Raw genomic sequence first — 22,982 nt, 5'->3', positions numbered from 1 at the left:
TTGGCTGTGGCCCCTGACTTGCCTCCCTAGGTAGCTCCTTTTGGATATGTTCATGCACCATCACCATGCTCAAAACATATCAATTATGTTTGATGAAAAATAAAGAATTTGTATACACCAAAAATAACTTTTAGAATTATTTTTCAGGTTGTTCATCCCTGTGTAAAAGATAACATTTGTTGCTCATATCCATGAAGAACAGTGACTAATAATTCTCAAAATTTTCTTTAAAAAAATATTTTTTCTGTCATTTATGTGAAAAAAATTCATGCTATTCTATTATTCTTATTTTCTTTGATTTTTTAAAAATAATTTTCCAGTAGTCGCTTCAGCAGCACATATACTAAAATTGGAATGATACAGAGATTAGCATGGCCCCTGAGCAAGGATGACACACAAATTCAAGAAGCATTTCATATTTTTTCTGTGTAACCCTGTGAAGATCTCAGAGGGGTTCAGACTGTGGAGAGCACATAGGGAAGTGATTACTGGCTAGCTTGCTCTCACGCCAAGACATATATTAATCAAATTAACAAAGATTAAACAGAAAGAGCAAATATTAAAAGCAGCAAGGGAAAAACAACAAATAACACACAAGGGGATTCCCATAAGGATAACAGCTGATCTTTCAATAGAAACTCTTCAGGCTAGGAGAGAATGGCAGGACATATAAAGTGATGAAAGAAAATAACCTACAGCCCAGATTATTGTACCCAGCAAGGATCTCATTCAAATATGAAGGAGAAATAAAAAGCTTTACAGACAAGCAAAAGCTGAGAGAATTCAGCACCATCAAACCAGCTCTCCAACAAATGCCAAAGGATCTTCTCTAGACTGGAAACACAACAAGGGTGTATAAACTTAAACCCAAAACAATAAAGTAAATGGCCAAAGGATCATACTTATCAGTAATTACCTTAAACGTAAATGGTTTGAATGCCCCAACCAAAAGACAAAGACTGGCTGAATGGACATAAAAACAAGACCCCTATATATGTTGTGTACAAGAGACCCACCTCAAAACAGGGGACACATACAGATTGAGAGTGAAGGACTGGAAAAAGTTATTCCACGCAAATAGAGACCAAAAGAAAGCAGGAGTAGCAATACTCATATCAGATAAAATAGACTTTAAAACAAAAGCTGTGAAAAGAGACAAAGAAGTACACTACATAATGATCAAAGGACCAACACAAGAAGAAGATATAACAATTATAAATATATATGGACCCAACATAGGAGCACCACAATATGTAAAACAAATGCTAACAAGTATGAAAGGGGAAATTAACAATAACACAATAATAGTGGGGGACTTTAATACCACACTCACATCTATGGATAGATCAATTAAACAGAAAATTAACAAGGAAATGCAAACTTTAAATGATACAATAGACCATTTAGACCTAATTGATATCTATTGGACATTTCACCCCAAAACAATGAATTTCACCTTTTTCTCAAGCACACACAGAACCTTCTCCAGGAGAGATCACATCCTGGGCCATAAATCTAGCCTTGGTAAATTCAAAAAAATTGAAATCATTCCAAGCATCTTTTCTGACCACAATGCAGTAAGATTAGATCTCAATTACAGGAGAAAAAATATTAATATGGAGGCTGAAAACACGCTGCTGAATAACCAGCAAATCAGAGAAGAAATCAAAAAAGAAATCAAAATTTGCATAGAAATGAATGAAAATGAAAACACAACAACCCAAAACCTATGGGACACTGTAAAAGCAGTGCTAAGGGGAAGATTCATAGCAGTACAGTTATACCTCAAGAAACAGGATAAAAGTCAAATAAATAACCTAGATCAGATCAGGTTAGTTGCTCGGTCATGTCCGACTCTTTGTGACCCCATGAATTGCAGCACGCCAGGCCCCCTGTCCATCACCAACTCCCGGAGTTCACTCAGACTCACGTCCATCGAGTCAGTGATGTCATCCAGCCATCTCATCCTCTGTCGTCCCCTTCTCCTCCTGCCCCCAAGCCCTCCCAGCATCAGAGTCTTTTCCAATGAGTCAACTCTTCGCATGAGGTGGCCAAAGTACTGGAGTTTCAGCTTTAGCAGCATTCCTTCCAAAGAAATCCCAGGGTTGATCTCCTTCAGAATGGACTGGTTGGATCTCCTTGCAGTCCAAGGGACTCTCAAGAGTCTTCTCCAACACCACAGTTCAAAAGCATCAATTCTTCCGCACTCAGCCTTCTTCACAGTCCAACTCTCACATCCATACATGACCACAGGAAAAACCATAGCCTAACTCTACACCTAAAGCAACTAGAAAAGGAAGAAATGAAGAACCCCAGGGTTAGTAGAAGGAAAGAAATCTTAAAAATTAGGGCAGAAATAAATGCAAAAAGAAACAAAAGACACCATAGCAAAAATCAACAAAGCCAAAAGCTGGTTCTTTGAGAGGATAAATAAAATTGACAAACCATTAGCCAGACTCATCAAGAAATCAAGGGAGAAAAATCAAATCAATAAAATTAGAAATGAAAACGGAGAGATCACAACAGACAACACAGGAATACAAAGGATCATAAGAGACTACTAACAGTGATTATATGCCAATAAAATGGACAACTTGGAAGAAACGGACAAATCTTTAGAAAAGTGCAGCTTTCCAAAGCTGAACCAGGAAGAAATGGAAAATCTTAACAGACCCATCACAAGCACAGTAATTGAAACTGTAATCAGAAATCTTCCAGCAAACAAAAGCCCAGGTCCAGACGGCTTCACAGCGGAATTCTACCGAAAATGTAGAGAAGGGCTAACACCTATCCTACTCAAACTCTTCCAGAAAATTGCAGAGGAAGGTAAACTTCCAAACTCATTCTATGAGGCCACCATCACCCTAATACCAAAACCTGACAAAGATGCCACAAAAAAGAAAAATACAGGCCATAGCAATGAAGAAGATAGATGCAAAAATCCTTAACAAAATTCTAGCAATCAGAATCCAACAACACATTAAAAAGATCATACACTATGACTAAGTGGGCTTTATCCCAGGGATGCAAGGATTCTTCAATATCCACAAATCAATCAGCAAAATACACCAAATTAACAAATGGAAAAATAAAAGCCATCTGATTATCTCAATAGATGCAGAGAAAGCCTTTGACAAAATTCAACATCCATTTATGACAAAAACGCTCCAGAAAGCAGGAATAGAAGGAACATACATCAACATAATAAAAGCTATATATGAAAAACCCACAGCAAACATTATCCTCAATAGTGAAAAATTGAAAGCATTTCCCCTAAAGTCAGGAACAAGACAAGGGTGCCCACTCTCACCACTACTATTCAACATAGTTTTGGAAGTTTTGGCCACAGCAATCAGAGCAGAAAAAGAAATAAAAGGAATCCAAAATGGAAAAGAGGAAGTAAAACTCTCACTGTTTGCACATGACATGATCCTTTACATAGAGAACCCTAAAGGCTCCACCAGAAAACTACTAGAGCTAATTAATGAATATAGTAAATTTGCAGGATATAAAATCAACACATAGAAATCCCTTGCATTCCTATACACTAACAATGAGAAAACAGAAAGAGAAATTAAGGAAACAATTCCATTCACCATTGCAACGAAAAGAATAAAATACTTAGGAATATATCTACCTAAAGAAACTAAAGACCTATGTATAGAAAACTATAGAACACTGGTGAAAGAAATCAAGTAGGACACTAATAGATGGAGAAATATACCATGTTCATGGATCGGAAGAATCAATATAGTGAAAATGAGTATACTACCCAAAGCAATATATAGATTCAATGCAATCCCAATCAGGCTACCAACGGTATTTTTCACAGAGCCAGAACAAATAATCTCACAATTTGTATGGAAATCCAAAAAACCTCGAATAGCCAAAGCAATCTTGAGAAAGAAGAATGGAACTGGAGGAATCAACCTGCCTGATCAGACTCTACTACAATGCCACAATCATCAAGACAGTATGGTACTGGCACAAAGACAGAAATATAGATCAGTGGAACAAAATAGAAAGCCCAGAGATAAATCCACGCACCTATGGACAACTTATCTTTGACAAAGGAGGCAAGAATATACAATAGAGAAAAGAACCTGTGGCAGATTCATTTTGATATTTGGCAAAACTAATACAATTTTGTAAAGTTTAAAAATAAAATAAAATTAAAAAAAAAAAGAAAATCTATTAAACAAGTGGTGCTGGGAAAACTGGTCAACTACTTGTAAAAGAATGAAACTGGAACACTTTTTAACACTATACACAAAAATAATCTCAAAATGGATTAAAGATCTAAATGTAAGACCAGAAACTATAAAACTCCTACAGGAGAACATAGGCAAAAGAGTCTTCAACATAAATCACAGCAGGATCCTCTATGAGCCACCTCCCAGAATATTAGAAATAAAAGCAAAAATAAACAAATGGGAACTAATTAAAATTAATAGCTTTTGCACAACAAAGGAAACTATAAGCAAGGTGAAAAGACAGCTTTCAGAATGCGAGATAATTATAGCAAATGAAGCAACTGACAAATAACTAATCTCAAAAATATACAAGCAACACCTGCAGCTCAATTCCAGAAAAAATAAACGACCAAATCAATAAATGGGCCAAAGAACTAAACGGACATTTCTCCAAAGAAGACATACAGATGGCTAACAAACACATGAAAAGATGCTCAACATCACTCATTATCAGAGAAATGCAAATCAAAACCACAGTGAGGTACCATTTCACACCAGTCAGAATGGCTGTGATCCAAAAGTCTACAAGCAAGAAATACTGGAGAGGGTGTGGAGAAAAGGGAACCCTCTTACACTGTTGGTGGGAATGCAAACTAGTACAGCCACTATGGAGAACAGTGTGGAGATTCCTTAAAAAACTGGAAATAGAACTGCCTTATGACCCAGCAATCCCACTGCTGGGCATACACACTGAGGAAACCAAAACTGAAAGAGACACGTGTACCCCAATGTTCATTGCAGCACTGTTTATAATAGCCAAGACTTGGAAGCAACCTAGATGTCCATCAGCAGATGAGTGGATAAGAAAGTCATCCAGATGAGTGGATAAGAAAGCCGTGGTACATATACACAATGGAGTATTACTCAGCCATTAAAAGAATACATTTGAATAAGTCCTAATGAGGTGGATGAAACTGGAGCCTATTATACAGAGTGAAGTAAGCCAGAAAAAAAAAAAAAAAACACCAATACAGTATACTAATGCATATATATAGAATTTAGAAAATGGTAACGATAACCCTATATGCGAGACAGCAAAAGAGACACAGATGTATAGAACAGTCTTTTAGACTCTGTGGGAGAGGGTGAAGGTGGGATGGTTTGAGAGAATGGCATTGAAACTTATATATTATCATATGTGAAACGGATCTCCAGTCCAGGTTTGATGCATGATACAGGGTGCTCGTGGTTGGTGCACTGGGATGACCCAGAGAGATGGGATGGGGAGATTTTGGGAGGGGGTTTCAGGATGCGGAACACATGTACACTAGTGTGGATTAATGTCAATGTATGGCAAAACCAATACAATATAGTAAAGTAATTAGCCTCCAAAAAATAATTTAATTAATTAATAAAAATTTCCAAAGCAAACTTTTTCCTATTTTATATTAAAGATTTTTTTAATTTTAGAAATATAAAATTAACCACTTGTTCCCATAAATATAAATATAATTTCCCCCAACTAAATAAATATCAAAATAAGGGTGAGTGGTAACAGATCTCTTAGCTTAGAGTTCATGTTTATGGGCCCAGTCAACTTCAGGGAGTCTTGGCAGGAATTTTATTTTATTGGTAGTGAGGTCTTATATTGAGTATTCATTGGAAGGACTGATGCTGAGGCTAAAGGTTCAATACTATTGCCACCTGATGTGAAGAGCCTACTCATTGGAAAACACCCTGATTCTGGAAAAGATTGAGGACAGGAGGAGAAGGGGGTGACAGAGGATGAAATGCCTGGATGGCACCTTCAACCAAATGGACATGAGTTTGAGCAAACTCTGGGAGATGGTAAAGGACAGGGAAGCCTGGCGTGCTGCAGTCCATGGGGTTGCAAAGAGTCAGACATGACTTAGCAACTGAACAACAATAAAATAAAGGTCTTTTATGGTTTGTAATTTATCTTGAAATATTTCAACATAGATAGTTTCATATGTAAAATAAAATATTCCATGAAAACTCTCATTTAATTATGAATTGACTAGTGATAGCCTCCCATCTTCTGTCCAGCCCTTTTTCTGATATTAGTCAATATTTCTATCTGGAAGATTAGGCAGCATGCTACATATTCACTAGGCCCTATATCTCAAGATCACCTCCATATGATACAAATGGATTGTTTGGATACTACTTACTCATTCTGGTGGGGCTGGTGTTCAGGTTCATTTTCACTTTCTGTCTCAGAGGTGACCAGTTAACAATTTCACTTTTAGTTATGATTAAAAGCCTATTATTCAGAAATGCAGAATCCAAATACGGCTACCACAAATGCTAACACTACCTCTATCCAGGATGTGTTCATTAGCATTCTGTACTTTAACACTCCCCAAGATATGTCCCTTCACTAGAAATATTTAAGAATTCTACCTTTTCAAGAATCCACTGAGCCCAGTGTCTTACACCTTGTGGAGCAGAGCCCTGGGCTTAGGATTCAGAGGTAGACCCAACTGTCGCAAATTAATCAGAGAAATAGTTCCTTTCCCTAACCTAAACTTCAGGTGAATTTTTCTGCTAAAATGCTTTCACATCTACCTGGAGAGACTGCTTTGTGTAATGTGTGAGGAAAGAGAGCAGAGACTTCTGATAGCACAAGTTTTTATAATTTCTTGCTAATAGATGCTTTTACATGTGGTAGAATTCTGCCCAAGACTCACCTTCATTTTAAGACCTAAGATCTATGGTGCCATAGTTGAAGGATTAGAAACCTTAGACATCAGCTATATCTAAAATTAAAGAATGCTCCATACCCATCAAAAAGAAGTGATAGTTCAGAATATCTGAGTCAGTTATGACAATTTGCTGCAGGACTGAGATTGGGTCATGCAGTGAGCCTTGTCAGTTGTAACATATTTAACATAGGTCATATCAGTGAAAATTGATTTTTTTATTTATTGATTTAGTTTGTTTTGTTTTAGAGCACTAAATATTTTGGAGGAAAAACAATATGCTTACATTTTGCTGTTGATGTAAAGGGTCTCATACAGATCTAAGTGTAGTAGCATCATGTGTGCTCAGTTGCTCAGTCATTACTGACTCTTTGTAACCCCATGGAATATAGCCCGCCAGGCTTCTCTGTCCATGGGATTTTCCAGGCAAGAATACTGGAGTGGGTTGCCATTTCCTTCTCCAGTACTGGGATCACACAGCCAGTGTGTGTGATGCTCTCATTCTTATGAGGGCAATTTTAGTGTCCCTTATTTGTAGGCACCATGACCCAGATATTTGATAGTCTGACCCTTCATCCTACACCAACGTCAAGGGGTTAAAAACAAGTTTTACTACAACAATTTTGATCTATAAAAATGTATAGAACTTTAACAGTATTTTAAACTAAAATTGTCATTGGATTTGGCCACCTGATGCGAAGAACTGACTCATTTGAAAAGACCCTGATGCTGGGAAAGATTGAAGTTGGAAGGAGAAGGGGATGACAGAGGATGAGATGGTTAGATGACATCACCAACTTAAAGGACATCAGTTTGGGTAAACTCCGGAAGTTGGTGATAAACAGGGAGGCCCGGCTTGCTGCAGTCCATGGGGTCACAAAAAGTCGGACATGACTGAGCAACTGAACTGAACTAATTTGTAGAATCCCTAAAGTACCTGCTTGCAAAAACAGTTTGAAAACTGCTAGTGTCGGTAAAGGGAAATTACCCCAGGATTTTAAGGAAGGGAATAATACTATTGGTTTACGCTTGAAAGATATGTCTAGCATCTGTGGGAAGAGCAAACTTGACAGAAAAAAAACAAAATACAAAGCCCCATTAAGAAAGAATTAGAATGAGAGTAATGGTGATAGGAATGGAGAGAAACTAGATTGAAGCCTTGTTTAGAAAATAAAACTGCAAGTATTTAAGTCATTCTCCTATCTTTTAGTCTCATTTGTAGTCTTTCCTAAAAGCCATTAGATTAACTGATGTTTCGAATAAAACTGGCTGCTTGGTAATGTTAAGAAACATAGACTTCTGTTTAAACTCGAGTCTGGGACTTATTAATTCTCTGTTGTTGAGCAAATTGGTTAACTTCTTGATCCTCCATTTCCTCATCTGTAAGATAGGAATAATAATTCCTACGTCACATGTTTAATAGTGAGAAAAGGAAAGTAGTAAATGTCTGTGTTAAAGTATTAGAACAGTGTCTACCCAAACAATGAAAGATCACTTTTTTCTTAAGAAACGAACAGTTTAACTGTGACTATACAATAAAAGCAAAATGGTGTGTTAAAAGTCTACATGCAAATACAAAATAAGGGTGTAGGAATTAAGCAATATATTCATGTGGAAGCAGGGCTATTTAAGGGAGATAAAGTGAAATGAGTAAAACTGTGTTACTCTTGTTTTGTTTTGCTTGATTCAATTTATTTTTCCAAGTGGGATTGTGTGGATAGCAGAAAGTTCTCCTGCCAAAATAAAATAAACCGGAGAAAGGAAAGAAGGTAAAGATGAATTACATGTGCCAACATATAATCCTTTTCAAATTTGGAAAAAGAATGATACCCTTGCTGGCAAGTCAGTTGGCCTCATTAGAAAGAAAAGCAAAGGTGAAGACAATGGATGAGATATATTAATACAGTGACTTACTTTGATCAGAAGCCAGAGATGGGCAGCCAAATGCAGCTGTTTCACCATATGAGTTCCTTTTCATATCTTGAGTGCTGTATCTCCCTGGGTATGAGGATAAAATCTCTTCCATGAGAAGCCAGGAAAAGTTTCTTTAGTCTTCCTAAGGGGATTGAGAATGAAATGAATTATCAACACGGCAAATTTAGAACTTCTTTATGTGTCTCGTGGATATTTAATTCTAAGTTACACTTCAGAGGCTGGATTTTGAGCAGAGAAGACATGAGTCTGCATGTGAAATCAACTTTTGCCTCTATTCTAGATGCACCTGCTTGATACTAAGCAGTGATTTCACTAAGATAAGTGGAACCACTAGTAATATCCTAGCACCCTTCTTATGTTTGCAATCACAGGCAGCCAGTTACCCCTAGGAACAAATACTCATTTTTTATCATTTTATTTCTTTTTTGTCATAAAGTATCATTTTTGGTCACATAATATAAGGTTAAATTGTGTTGACCTTTGAATATCACCAAAAAGCAGAAAATCTAGGTTTTGATTTTTTTTTCTGACACAGGTGATAAATTTTCATTACTTTTTTTTTTTAGTTCATCTCAGTCCTGGACTCCTATTAAAATGGTTTATTGAGAAATTCAACATAATGGCATTGAGATCATGTGGCACTGAGCCTCAGTATTATCCCTACAACTTATTCTCAACTGTTTTTTTATTTAAATATTATCATTAGAATAATTGGAATCTAATATAAAAAGCAACACAAAGATCTGTCCCCATTAAAAAAAAATAGTATTTATTTGGCTCTGTCAGCTATTAGTTGTGTCAGGGGAAGCACGCTGAGTGAAACCACCCACCCTGGCCAGGCGTGGGTTGTTTTACAACAGGAGGTCCTGGTAAGGAACATGTAACTAATAAGCCACCACCAGCCAGAAGAGTTCTGGAAAGGTCAAAAGGTGACACCATGCATCCAACCACCTTCCAGAATCCTTCTCGTGGCATCCGTTTTGGCTGAGAAATGCGTGAGCCACCAGGAAGGACTCTGAGTCATAATGACTGGCCAAAAACAACCAGAAAATAATCCCATCACCATAAAACCCAAGACTGCTAGCCATGTGGCAGAGCAGTTCTCCTGGGTTCCCTTACCCTAATGCTCTCTGCCTGGGCGCACCTTCCCAATAAAATTTCTTGCTTTGTCAGCTCATGTGTCTCCTTGGGCAATTCATTTCTGAGTGTTAGAAAAGAACCCACTTTCGGGCCCTGGAAGGGGGTCCCCGTTCCTGAAACAGTTGCATCATGTGGGATCTTCATTGCATTAGGTGAGATCTTTGGTTGCGGCACATGGACTCTAGTTGTGGACTGAGTTTGGTTCCTCTGCGGCACGTAGGATGGTAGTTCCCTGACCAGTGATCAAACTCACAACCGTTGCATTGCAAGGCAGATTCTTAACCATTGGACCACCAGGAAAGTCCCTTGCCCAATTTCTTAACCTCATACTAAGTACCATCATACTGTGCCTTCTGGAGTTTCTCTGGATGCCTTCACACACAAGTTGCCAGGTAGGCAAATACATCTGCCCTAGGCTAAAATTTTTGAGCATGGTCCCAAGATTGGGTGTTTCTTTAGCTTTGCTGAGATAGCTGTAAATGCATGATAAAGGACTTTGAAAGAAATCCAGGTGAAGTGACAAAAAATCTCTGCCTTCATGGAGGTTACATTTTAGTTGGATTGTGGGAGACTGTTCACAAGCACATAAATAAAATATATGTTATAACTCATAGAAATAAGTACTACAGAGAGAAACAAAGCAGAGAAGGGGACAAAGGACATAGACAGAAGAATTATAATTTTAAACAGTGTGTCCTGGGAAGTGTGAAATTAGAAGACACATGTGAGCAGACCTGGAGGGTGTACAGAAACAAACCATGAAAAGCGTGGAGGGTTGTCTTTCAAGCAGAAGTGGGTGCTTCCAGTGTGACTGGTAGTGTGTTCTATGCTGGAGGGGTAGCAAGGAGGCCAGTGTGGCCACAGGGATGTGAGCCAAGGGAAGAGGAGTCAGAGATAAGTACAGAGAATTAGTGAGCAAGACAAGAAAGCAGTGGAGTAAGACCGGAGAAAGAGCAGGTTTGGGGGAAAAGATTAAGAGGTCAATATGCAGCATCTTTAGGACCAAGATACCTACTATTAGCCATCCAAGTGGAATAAGTAAGCTGCTAATGATCAGGATAAAATTCAGGGAGCAATGACTCTGAAGGAAGAGCTGTGATTAGCATTGTGCTAAAACCCAAGCCATGTAGGATAGCAGAGTGGATTAAAAAAAAAAAAAATCATTCTGCAAGAGGACTAATGGTCAAATGAAGCAGAGAGACCATGGCATTGGAAAGCTTAAAGCCACCTCTGGAAAAAGAATGGGGTTGGTGGGACATTTAAAGATCCAGGTGGAGGCAGTATGTTAATTCTAAGGTGGAAGAAGAAATCTAATCCTAGTGTGGGTAAAGAATTAAATTTGTTGAATTCTTCTCATTGTATTTCTCTGTTAAAACCAACAATAGCAACAAAAACAAAATACTCAATTCTTCTGTGAGATGTGAGTGACATTTTGATATATGTCTATTATAATCTGGGGAACACTGAAGAGGCAGAAAGTACTAAGGAAAGGATGCTAAGCACTTTCGAAGCATCCTGTGAAAGCAAGGATGTGTAGATTAGGACGTGTGATCACTTAGAGACCCTCATCAGACTGAGCCATAAAGGAGGAAAGCAGAAATAACCAATTCTCTTCAACAAAAGGCAGCAAAAACCTGGATTGCCTGCTGATCCCACACATACAGAAGATATACACTAAGAGACAGAAAAGAACCACTTTTATTATGATAAATAAAATAATTATTCCTCTACTTGATCACTTTCTTTTGTTCTAAAGAGTGCATGTACATGCTCAGCCCCTCAGTCATGTCTGGCTCTTTGTGACCTCTTGGATGGTAGCCTGCCAGTCTCCTCTGTCCATGGGATTCTCCTGGCAAGAATATTGGAATGGGTTGCTATTTCTTCCTCCACAGGATCTTCAGAATATGAATGGGTTGCCATTTCCTCCTCCTCCAGAGGATCTTCCCAACCCAGGGGTCAAACCTGCATTTCCTGTGTCTTCTTGCATTGGCAGATAGATTCTTTAGCACTGAGCCACCTGATAAAGTCTGTTCTGGGATGACCCGGAGGGATGATACGGGGAGGGAGGTGGGAGGGGGGTTCAGGATGGGCAACACCTGTACGCCTGTGGTGAATGCATGTTGGTGTGTGGCAGAACCAATACAATATTGTAAAGTAATTAACCTCCAATTAAAATAAATAAATTTAAATTTAAAAAAATAAATAAATAAAATTAAAATGATACAACACCTAAAAAATAAAAAATAAAGAGCAGTATTCTTTCAAGAGTCACAAAAAACAAAACTCTAAAGTCCACTTGTGTAGTAAATTTCATAATGTATCATCTTCAAAATAATTTCTTTTCTCAGTGAATGATTCAAAATTTAGCCTTACTTAGAAGGAAATGGCAACCCACTCCAGTATTCTTGCCTGGAGAATCCCAGGGACAGAGGGGCCTAGTGGGCTGCCATCTATGGGGTCACACAGAGTCGGACACGACTGAAGCGACTTAGCAGCAGCAGCAGCAGAGTAATCTAGAATCAAATCTACAGCAGTGAAGTCTGGTTTACATATTTTTTATGAAAATATAACATTTCTCTTTTGGTTGTGGTCTGTTGTTCTGATCATCTTTGGATGAGGATTGGAAGAAAGGAAAAGTCCATGAAATAGAACCCTATTATGAGAATTACTACATATAGCAGGAGTTTTTAACTTATTGGGGATCAAAGAGTCTATTGAAAGTCAGATAAAAAACTATGGACATAAACTAAATGAAAATAAAAATAAAATGGTTAGCCCAGAAATATAAACTAACATTTCATGAGGCTCACAGTTACTTTACCTAGAAAACATTCATCTGCCTCATTAAATCAAAGGTAAGTCCTGAAGATATCAGCAGCTGCTGCTGTTGCTGCTGCTGCTGCTAAGTCGCTTCAGTCGTGTCTGACTCTGTGAGACCCCATAGATGGCAGCCCACTAGGCTCCTCTGTCCCTGGGATTCTCCAGGCAAGAATACTGGACTAAGTTGCTATTTCCTTCTCCAATGCATGAAAGTAAAAAATGAAAGTGAAGTCGCTCATTAGTGCCTGACTCTTAGCAACCCCACGGACTGCAGCCTACCAGGTTCCTCCATCCATGGGATTTTCCAAGCAAGAGTACTGGAGTGGGGTGCCATTGCCTTCTCTGAAGATATCAGTTAGTGGCTAGCAAACCAAAATGAATACAGGGACGCCTCTTGGCTATCCACTGTTCCACAAAGCCTTTTTTAGAGGAGAAAGGGAATAGAGTGTCGAGTTAATAAACCTATTGAAAAATATGGACTTCTCTAAATTTAGTCCTTTAAACCTGAAAAGCCATCTACCTTTTAAGACAAAGGAATTTTTTCTGCACATCTTTAGAGAAGAGCTGTTTAGTAATGATGCTTAATTTAAAGCAGCTGTTGCTTCTCATAAAGGAGACTTGACAGCACTGCTGGATGAGCCATGAGTCACACATGAATATGGAATCAGCCAGATGATCATTTGTTCAGTTGTCAAGATCTGTCCCTCAAGAATGAAAGTTTGTTATGCATGTGCAGTCTTTGTGAAAACACCAAAGAAGGAACACACTTTTATTATGGACTAGGGACTTTGGATTCATCCTCACTAAGGTAAAACACTATAGAGAACACCTGGTAAGGATGCAAAAAAGAATTTGAATTTTTAAAAATTATTATAGAATGCAACTAGTTCTTCTCTACTGTCCCCAGGGCATGGTTATGAACCAGGGCACTCTGGTCCATTGCAGCATAGATGGCCCTTCCTAGGATCTTATACCAATCTGGCTTCTGGAGTAGGGGACTTGTAGTTGAGAACAGAGATGTAGAACTAATTTGACATGACAGATATAGAACTAGATCAAAGAGTTACCCCCTCATATGTTCTATGAATAAATATTAACTTAGCTAAGTTTAAATGACTCTTACACTAGATGAGGCATCTTAGACTGGACTTAGGCAACCTTTCCTTCAGAGAAGAGCATGATGTATAGAAAATGGTCTGAGTGATTGGGGAGGGGATGAGGCCTCTCAGATCTTTAAATATTTAGATGTATGTCTCTGATTATATCATTAGAAATCACATTCTTCAAAGCTTAGAGAAGATCATGTTCATTAATGAAGCCTGGGAGTTGTCTGAGAGAGTGCATTATGTTTTTCCTGAGGAACACACACACACACACACACACACACACACACAACAAAGTGAATTTTGACATTTTAAAAAAGTTATTCTTAATGAACATTTTTTCTTAGGGAGAAATGTCTATGACAGAATAAACATTAATGTAACTAAAGAATGCATTATTCTTAAATCAAACAAATCACATTCAAAGCTTGGAAATTAATAGATTTTTTAATGGTTTTAGGCTTCCCTGTTTAGCTCAGTTGGTAAAGAATCCACTGCAATGCACGAGACCCTGGTTCAATTCCTGTGACAGGAAGATCCACTGGAGAAGGGATAGGCTACCCACTCCAGTATTCTTGGGCTTCCCTTGTGGCTCAGCTGGTTAAAATTCCACCTGCAATGCAGGAGATCTGGGTTCGATCCCTGGGTTGGGAAGATTCCCCTGGAGAAGGGAAAGGCTACCCACTCCAGTATTCTGGCCTAGAGAATTCCATGGACTATCCATGGGGTGGCAAAGAGTCAGAAATGACTGAGCAACTTTCACTTTAATGTTTTAAGTCAGTATTGAAGGCAATTTTAAACCTATTCTTTAAATTTAATTTACAATTTTACACTGTTGATATGAAGACCACATGCTAATGAGAACTTAAATGCTATGAAATACAAACCATGATACTATTGAACGTGTGTAGTTTTAATAAGCTCCTAAAAGTTAACTTGTACAATCTGTGCAGACTGGTTAAGACTCTAAACTTGAGATGGTTGCATTATGCTCTCCAGTTTGTGCTATTCTAAGCTGTTCAGTTTATCATTTCTATGATACTCTAAGCCAAGTGAGGACAGCTTGATTTTGCTGATAGCTGATGAAACTGTAGAATGCTGCATAATTAGATAGAAGGGAAGTATCTATTTAAGAAGGAAAATAAACATCCAGGAAGTTATTCTATGGTGGGGGAACAGTTGGGTAAAGGAATGTGGAAAATATTTCGTGCCCTGTTACCCGACTTTTCCAAGAACTTTGATTTAGCTTTTGTTTACAGCATTAAGTTCAGCATTCCTAAAATACTTTACTTAAATAATTGCCATTTGAATGGTGCTTTATGATTATGAAAGTGCTCCACACATATTGTCTCCTCAGGACTCCAAAATAACTATGAGATAGATAATGTTGCTACCCATCTTAATAAGGATGCTTGGGCTGCCTGAATTTAAATTATTTCCCCAAGATTATACATGGTAAGTGATAGAAGTGGGAAGTAAATCTTAAAGTATTCTGCCCTTTTATCAGTGCCATGCTGTCTTTCACTTGGGAATTTCCAAGACTGAAAAGAAGAAGGAGCTGTCATCTTGACTTGCCCAAACTATGGTAAAATCTCCTTGACTTGTATCTCCCCTTGCAGCCTCTCCTACACAGTGGTGATTTCTAAAGTAGGAGCAATGAATTCACTGCTGATTTGGGATGCTTCAAACATTTAAGCTCAAGAAGAAAGCTTCTAAAAATCAGCCACATATATATGTGTTAATATACGATATTTGTTTTTCTCTTTCTGATTCACTTCACTCTGTCTAACAGAATCTAGGTTCATCCATCTGAGTTCAACTGACTCAAATTTGTTCCTTTTTATGGCTGAGTAATATAAATATACATGTAATCTAGAAAAATGGTACTGATGAACCTATTTTCAGGGCAGGAATAGAGATGCAGACATGGAGAATGAATTTGTGGACACTGTTGGGAAAAGAGTGGATGGAGCAAACTGAGAGAGCAACACTGGCATATGCATACATTGAAAGTGAAAGTGGAAGTCGCTCAGTGGTGTCTCACTCTTTGTGACCCCATTATACAGTCCATGTATTCTCCAGACCAGAACACTAGAGTGGGTAGCCATTCCCTTCTCCAGGGGATCTTCCCAACCCAGGGATCGAACCTAGGACTCCCTCATTGCAGGCAGATTCTTTACCAGCTGAGCCACAAGACATATATAAAATAGAGATCTAGTTGGAAGCTGCTGTATAACATAAAGAGCACAGCGTATATATATATATATATATATATATGTATATATATATATATACACACACACACACACACACATATATATATACACCCACACACACACACTTAAGGCTGATTAATGTTGTTGTATGGCAGAAACAATACAACATTGCAAAAGAATTATCTTCCAATTAAAAATAAAAAAACAAACACAGCCAAACCTCATTTGCAGTAATAATAATAATAGTAATTACTTACATATATTTCCATTCATTATGTGGCAGGCACTACGTCAAACATTATATGTATGTATTATCTCATTTATTCTAACCAGAAAGCTTATGAAGCTGCTGATATTATTATATCCTTCTTCCAACAGAGGGAATATGGAAAGCTGCAAGATCAAGGTACCATTTCAGGATGCCTTATCTTCTCTCTCACTAGGTTCATTCATTAAAAAGGTCAAAAATAGAAGGGTTGGGGGTATACTGCGTCTGAATGTAAAGAAAACTGTTTTCAAGTGAAAAGCGGGAGGACTGTAGCCGTGATACATCTTGGAATCTGAAGCTCAGGCAGGAGGTGTATGAATCCCCCAGAGTGAAACAACTGGAGCTTCATTCCCTATGGACTTAACCTCCAAAATATCAGTAGCAGGACAATTGAGAGAGGATACTGGGCCCTGCCCGGATAGAAGATAAGAGAGCACGTATTTTTCATTCTCAAAGTCAGGAGACCTCTCCTACTACATATATGCAGAAAGGTTCCTTGGAGTTCAAAAGAGGAGTGATGCCAAGTGATCGTCTACCTACGGGCCTGGCTAAGAAATACGTGTGCGCATGCACACACACACAGGAGGATCCTGAAATATACCAAATATGGACTTACAGGCAAATTAAAATGATTGGCCAAAGGAAACCCAGAAGAAATGCCCCATACAAGTAATTCAAACTACCACATGGGCATAACTAAGCAATTCTGAGTCTGCCCATGTGTCTGTCTACATGTACTGTACTTTTTTTCCCTTCCTAATAAATACTTTACTTGTTTACTACTTTCCATCTTTGTGGAATTTCTGCAAAGATGAAGAGCCAAGGTCTTGTTACTGACCATTGGTCTAGTGCTTAGGATTCCGTGCTCTCACTGCTGCAGCCCACAAGCTGAAGCCAGTGGAGATCAAACTGTTTTATAAATTTTGCTTAAGATTAAAGAGAAAACTTAGAAAGTTTCAGATTACGAAGAAAATTGCTATCCTCAAAATCCAAGAATGAGACACAATGGGTACAAGATGACCATAACCTTGATAAATTGGTATAGAACTCAAATTAGTTTACATAACTACATCCAACTAAATGCTGATTACACAAAATGTTTCTGAAATATTCTAAACAAGTAAAAGTAAAAATAGAGGGGCAATTAAGAGATGAAAGAAAAGAAAAATTGGAAATATAATGGGATATGGCTCAAATTAATTTACATAAGTAGATCCAATTGTATACCAGTTATATGAAACACTTCTGAAACATCAGTTCAGTTCATTTGTTCAGTCATTTCCTACTCTTTGCAACCCCATGGACTGCAGCACACCAGGCTTCCCTGTCTATTACCAACTCCTAGAGCTTGCTCAAACTCATGTCCATCAAGTTGGTGATGCCATCCAACCATCTCATCCTCTGTTGACCTCTTCTCCTGCCTTCAATCTTTCTCATCATTAGGGTATTTTCCACTGAGTCTGTTCTTTGCATCAGGTGGCCAAAGTATTGGAGTTTCAGCTTCAGCCTCAGTCCTTCCAGTGAATCTTCAGGACTGATTTCCTTTTGAATGGACTGGTTGAATCTCCCTGCAGTCCAAGGGACTCTCAACAGCGCAGTTTAAAAGCATCAATTTTTTGGCGCTCAGCTTTGTTTATAGTTCAACTCTCACATCCATACATGACTACTGGAAAAACCATAGCTTTGACTAGATGGACCTTTGTTGGCAAAGTGATGTCTCTGCTTTTTAATATGCTGTCTAGGTTGGTCATAGCTTTCCTTCCAAGGAGCAAGCATCTTTTAATTTCATAGCTGCAATCACCATCTGCAGTGATTTTGGACCCCAAGAAAATAAAGCCTGTCAGTGTTTCCATTGTTTCCCCATCTATTTGCCATGAAGTGATGGGACTGGATGCCATCATCTTAGTTTTCTGAATGTTGAGCTTTAAGCCAACTTTTTTGCTCTCCTCTGAAATTTTGTGAAACAGTGAACGTTTTAAAAAAATAAAGCAAAAAAAGAAAACAATCAGCAAATGAATACTGGGGAAAAGGAGAAACTGAAGTATAAATATCAAACTGCTTTGATACAGCCAAGAGAGAGATTTGGTACTTAAACCATAACTGACTTTTGTCTTGAATGATGGAACATGTTTGTGACTAGAGGAACACTGTCTTTATAAAGCTGTATAGTCTTTTTGCAACTAGAGGAGGAAAAATAAGAAATCTTAAAAGGAGAGTAGAGCAGTTTATCTTTTGTATAAGTTAGGACCAGAGAGTCTCAGAGCTGGTGTTGGTGGTCTGAGCTAGAAAGAGATCCTTTTAATTATATGAGGGTAGTTTTTAAAAAAATTGCTTGTTGTTTATAGCTTCTAAAAGGGATGTTTACATTTTTACTTATTTCTATTTGAGCCATGTAAATGAGCTCACTTAGCTCCAGGCTATCTGTAAAATACAGCACAGATACTTGTGTACATGCTGCTGGGTGTGCAGGGCTCCAAGTGTGTGGCTGTGTGTATGTGTGTTTACTTTGGGTGTTTTGAGTGACTATTGGTCAAATTTTGACTTATCCAAACACCTCCTAAGTTTCTCAAGATTTTGTCCTTTTTCTCTTGGGGTAATAATAGCAATAATAAATTGTGACTATAAACTATTATCCTCAGATATGTTACATGAATATATCTGTGCACATTTCTTAGGTATATAAATTTCATGTGATTGTTAGAAATTGGGTATGGAATGCATGTAATTCATCTGAGAAATTTCTATCCAAATTTGTGATGTTGTTGTTAGAATAAAGCAGAGAGAATGCAACCATTACACATAAATACAACCATTATGCATACATATGTTGTAAGATACAGTTAACCTTACCATGCCCAGTAATTTCTGCCTGGAGAAATTGCTAGAGTCTAAGTGTTCTCCACAGCTTTGGATCAGATACCTAGGTTTGAGGAAAGCCCCTGTGCCTGCATCCACACCTCCACAAACTGAGTCTTTTTCATTTTTAATCATTATTTTTTCATTAATAATCTCAAGAAATAAGAAAATACCATAGAATCACAATAAGTGATAAAGGGCATTCTGAATTATAGATACCAGACATACAGACATAGAGGATGCTTATAGTTGTTATTCTCCAATTTTAACCAAGAATAAACATAGAAGCACAAAAATTCACCAGTCTGGATACTAAAGAATGTTTTTTCCCCCACCAGTGGTCATAAAATTCTTAATTGATTTAAACTCAAGTAGACAAATAGGCAATCAAACAAATTAAGAGAAACAAAATAGATTCTCTACCATTTCTCATCCAAAAGATGAAAGATCTCAATAAACCTTTAGTCTATTTACAATGATTAGCAAATAATAAGACCATAAAACAAATTATTAATCATTGTGGTCATCAGTGAGGAATAATAACTTATCTGTCTTTAACAAACCAAAAATACACCATAACAGAAAACAAAATTATTGGAGAGGAGAAATCAAATTTTAGAAAAATCAGCCAAGTTCCACTATGATTTGGAATCACTGGAAAGAGACTTGCCCACTTCTCTGGTAGGGAAGTTTATCCAGTTCTGTCAGGTAAATCCATTGAGTATCTCTGAGGAAGACTTCTAAAATTAGATAAAATTATGATATTTAAGCTTAGTACAAAAATAGGAAAATAATTCAATAAAAGGTGAAACAGCCTCAAGTTTGTAGAGTATATAGTATAATTTAATATATATTAACAGAGATATTTGGAGAAGGAAATGGCAACCCATTGCAGCATTCTGGCCTGGAGAATCCCAGGGATAGAGGACCCTGGTGGGCTGCCGTCTATGCGGTTGCATGGAGTCAGACATGACTGAAGGGACTTAGCAGCAGTATCAACAGAGATATTACAGATCAGTGGAAAAAATAAGAATTATTCAATAAAAGGCCGAGAGATTTAGTTATTTAGAAAGAAAATAAAATTAAGTCATAGTCTTATACTATCTAGCACAATCCAGTTCAAATATATCAACTGACAAAATTTTAAAAAAATCAATCATTTAAAAAACTACCAGACAAAAAAAATCTGGTTGTTTTTACACTGGGATTTATAAGAGTTTATAATATAGCTGTTGTGTTTTTTTTTGTTTTGTTTTGTTTTTTTTTTTTTTAACTCAAATAAGAAAGCTTGATTCTATGGTACTCTTGGTCTGTGGCATATTCTTGTCTTTGGTAACTTCTAAGCTCTCATTTTATTCCATTTTTTTTTGTTTGTGCTAATGTTCATGTCTCATATTCCTTCCCACCCAGAAAATAGTTTTATGTTTTCAAATATTGATAGTTTCCATTTATATGTTCATATGTATACATATGTTTTTTAGTCTTCATGGATGCCCTTGTTATATATCTCATTATTTTGTTTTCTTTACTCAGTATCATGTTTTTAAAATTCTGCCTGTTGCCATGTGTACTATTATGATATTGCTTCAAACTGCTTGCATGATACTCTATGTTGGGTTGGCATGGAGTGATTTTGTGTTTTGTTTTTGGTTTAATAAAGGAGAATAAGTTATTGTTCCCCATTGGTGGAAGCAATGATTGAAGATTTGATTTTATGCTCTGATTATTTGATGAGCACTGTAAATGGATCAATGGTTTATAGATATCTTTCATCTCTTGAATGAGAGATAAACAAGAATTTTTGTTATTGATTACTTTGACTGCCTACTAGTCTGTTTGAATTCAGTAGACCCTTTGAAATGCTACTGACTGCATTTCAATTATATCCAACTTCTGAAACACAGTTACACCTAAATGACTTCATACATGGTCCTCTGTGCACTTACTTGCATGAATGTTTCTTTGGCGTATATACCCAGGAGTATATGGTTGTAGGGAAGGCTTATGTTTAATTTGAATAGATGGTGTCAGTTTGTACTATAGAATGATTCAGTTCAGTTCAGTTCAGTCGCTCAATTGTGTCCGACTCTTTGTGACCCCATGAATCACAGCACGCCAGGCCTCCCTTTACATCACCAACTCTCGGAGTTCACTCAGACTGACGTCCATCGAGTCGGTGATGTCATCCAGCCATCTCATCCTCTGTCGTCCCCTTCTCCTCCTGTCTCCAATCCCTCCCAGCATCAGAGTCTTTTCCAATGAGTCAACTCTTCGCATGAGGTGGCCAAAGTACTGGAGTTTCAGCTTTAGCATCATTCCTTCCAAAGAAATCCCAGGGCTGATCTCCTTCAGAATGGACTGGTTGGACCTCCTTGCAGTCCAAGGGACTCTCAAGAGTCTTCTCCAACACCACAGAATGATTTCAGTTATCCAAATGAATTTGATAACCTTACAAATGGTATAAATAGACTAACAATCTTTACCTAAGTGAGGCTACAGGAATAGAAGGAAGTTATTAGATTTTAGTTAATCTCAGTCGGTAAAAGGGGTGAATTCTCTTGCCTATCACTATAACGATGCTGCATTATTAACCACCCTAAAATCAATGGCATACAAGCCAAGGCCTTTCTTTCCTTATGCACAGGTTTGTCTGGGGCTGCTCTGCTTGAGTCTACAGATCATTTGGATTTGCTTCCAGATTCTGGGTTACATTCTGATCAGTTTTAGTCATCTCTTCCCTTTCTTTGGATCCACAGTTACCTGAGGCAAGTTATTGGTGGATGATAATTCTGAGTAGGAGAACAAAGAGGATCATTAAGGCTTTAGCTTGGAACAAACTGTTAGGTAGGAAGACAGGCATGAGCAATGAGGGGTGGCCTCGCTGAAAGGAATCCAGGTGATTCCTAAATTCTCTAAACTGATCTCTAAACTCCATCCCAGACACACCCAGGAGAGCTCACAGATATGCTACAGAATAACCACAGAAAATTTTCAACTCCTGCACCCTAGGCACACAGTGCATACAAAATAACCATAGGGGCTTCTCCAAGTGACCTTAGGTAGTTAGGTAGTTAGGAGTCTATTAAGGGCTCATGAATATTCTACATCTAATTATAGAAGACTGAATTATCGGAAGACAAACAGTACAGCCTGCTGTTAAAACTTGCAACTGTCAATTGGCCTTGAGTGTATGCCTATTTGCATTCCCTTTCATTGACTGGTGGTGGATAGAAGCCTTACTTTGCACCAGGCATAACCAAAAAGAGACAACTGGAAGTATAAATAGGGGAAACCAAGAGGCCTTGACAAGAAGAGCAAGAAGGACTTCTTTGGAATTAAGCTTGTTCCCATACCTTAGGAATCTCTGTCTAATAAAAAATCTGTTTGAGCTGAACTGAGGTATAACTTATATATTCAATGTTCTTTAGTCAATTGCTCCACGTTTTTGTTGTGAGGAGATAAAGACCAAGGCAAAGAAATAAACTGACATGACAGATCCTTATTTTTGTAACTAAGATGTATAAGGGGTTGGAGACCATAATAAAAATTAGACCTGGCAGAATAAATGCCCTTTAATTCAAATTTTTTTTTTAAGTAGAAATACTTAACAGACTTTTTTCTGTCCCCTTAGAGTATTCCACATTTCTTCGAGAGTTACGGGCACTGGGCCTAAATGAGTCCCTTGGCTTGTGGGGCTCAGTTGTCACTGAGTTTGAGCAGCACTGTGA

At 37.8% G+C, this 22,982-nt stretch overlaps 1 non-coding gene across 1 annotated transcript; it reads left to right on the top strand.

The window, feature by feature from the left end:
- The first annotated feature begins 319 nt into the window (after positions 1-319).
- LOC112584758 lies at positions 320-423 on the top strand. The gene has a single exon (XR_003109165.2). It is a non-coding gene; the product is annotated as a U6 spliceosomal RNA (small nuclear RNA).
- The last annotated feature ends 22,559 nt before the right edge of the window (positions 424-22,982 follow it).

Source organism: Bubalus bubalis, chromosome 4, assembly GCF_019923935.1.
Source record: "Bubalus bubalis isolate 160015118507 breed Murrah chromosome 4, NDDB_SH_1, whole genome shotgun sequence".
Taxonomy (NCBI): domain Eukaryota; kingdom Metazoa; phylum Chordata; class Mammalia; order Artiodactyla; family Bovidae; genus Bubalus; species Bubalus bubalis.
This window is presented reverse-complemented; position numbering and strand designations above follow the sequence as displayed.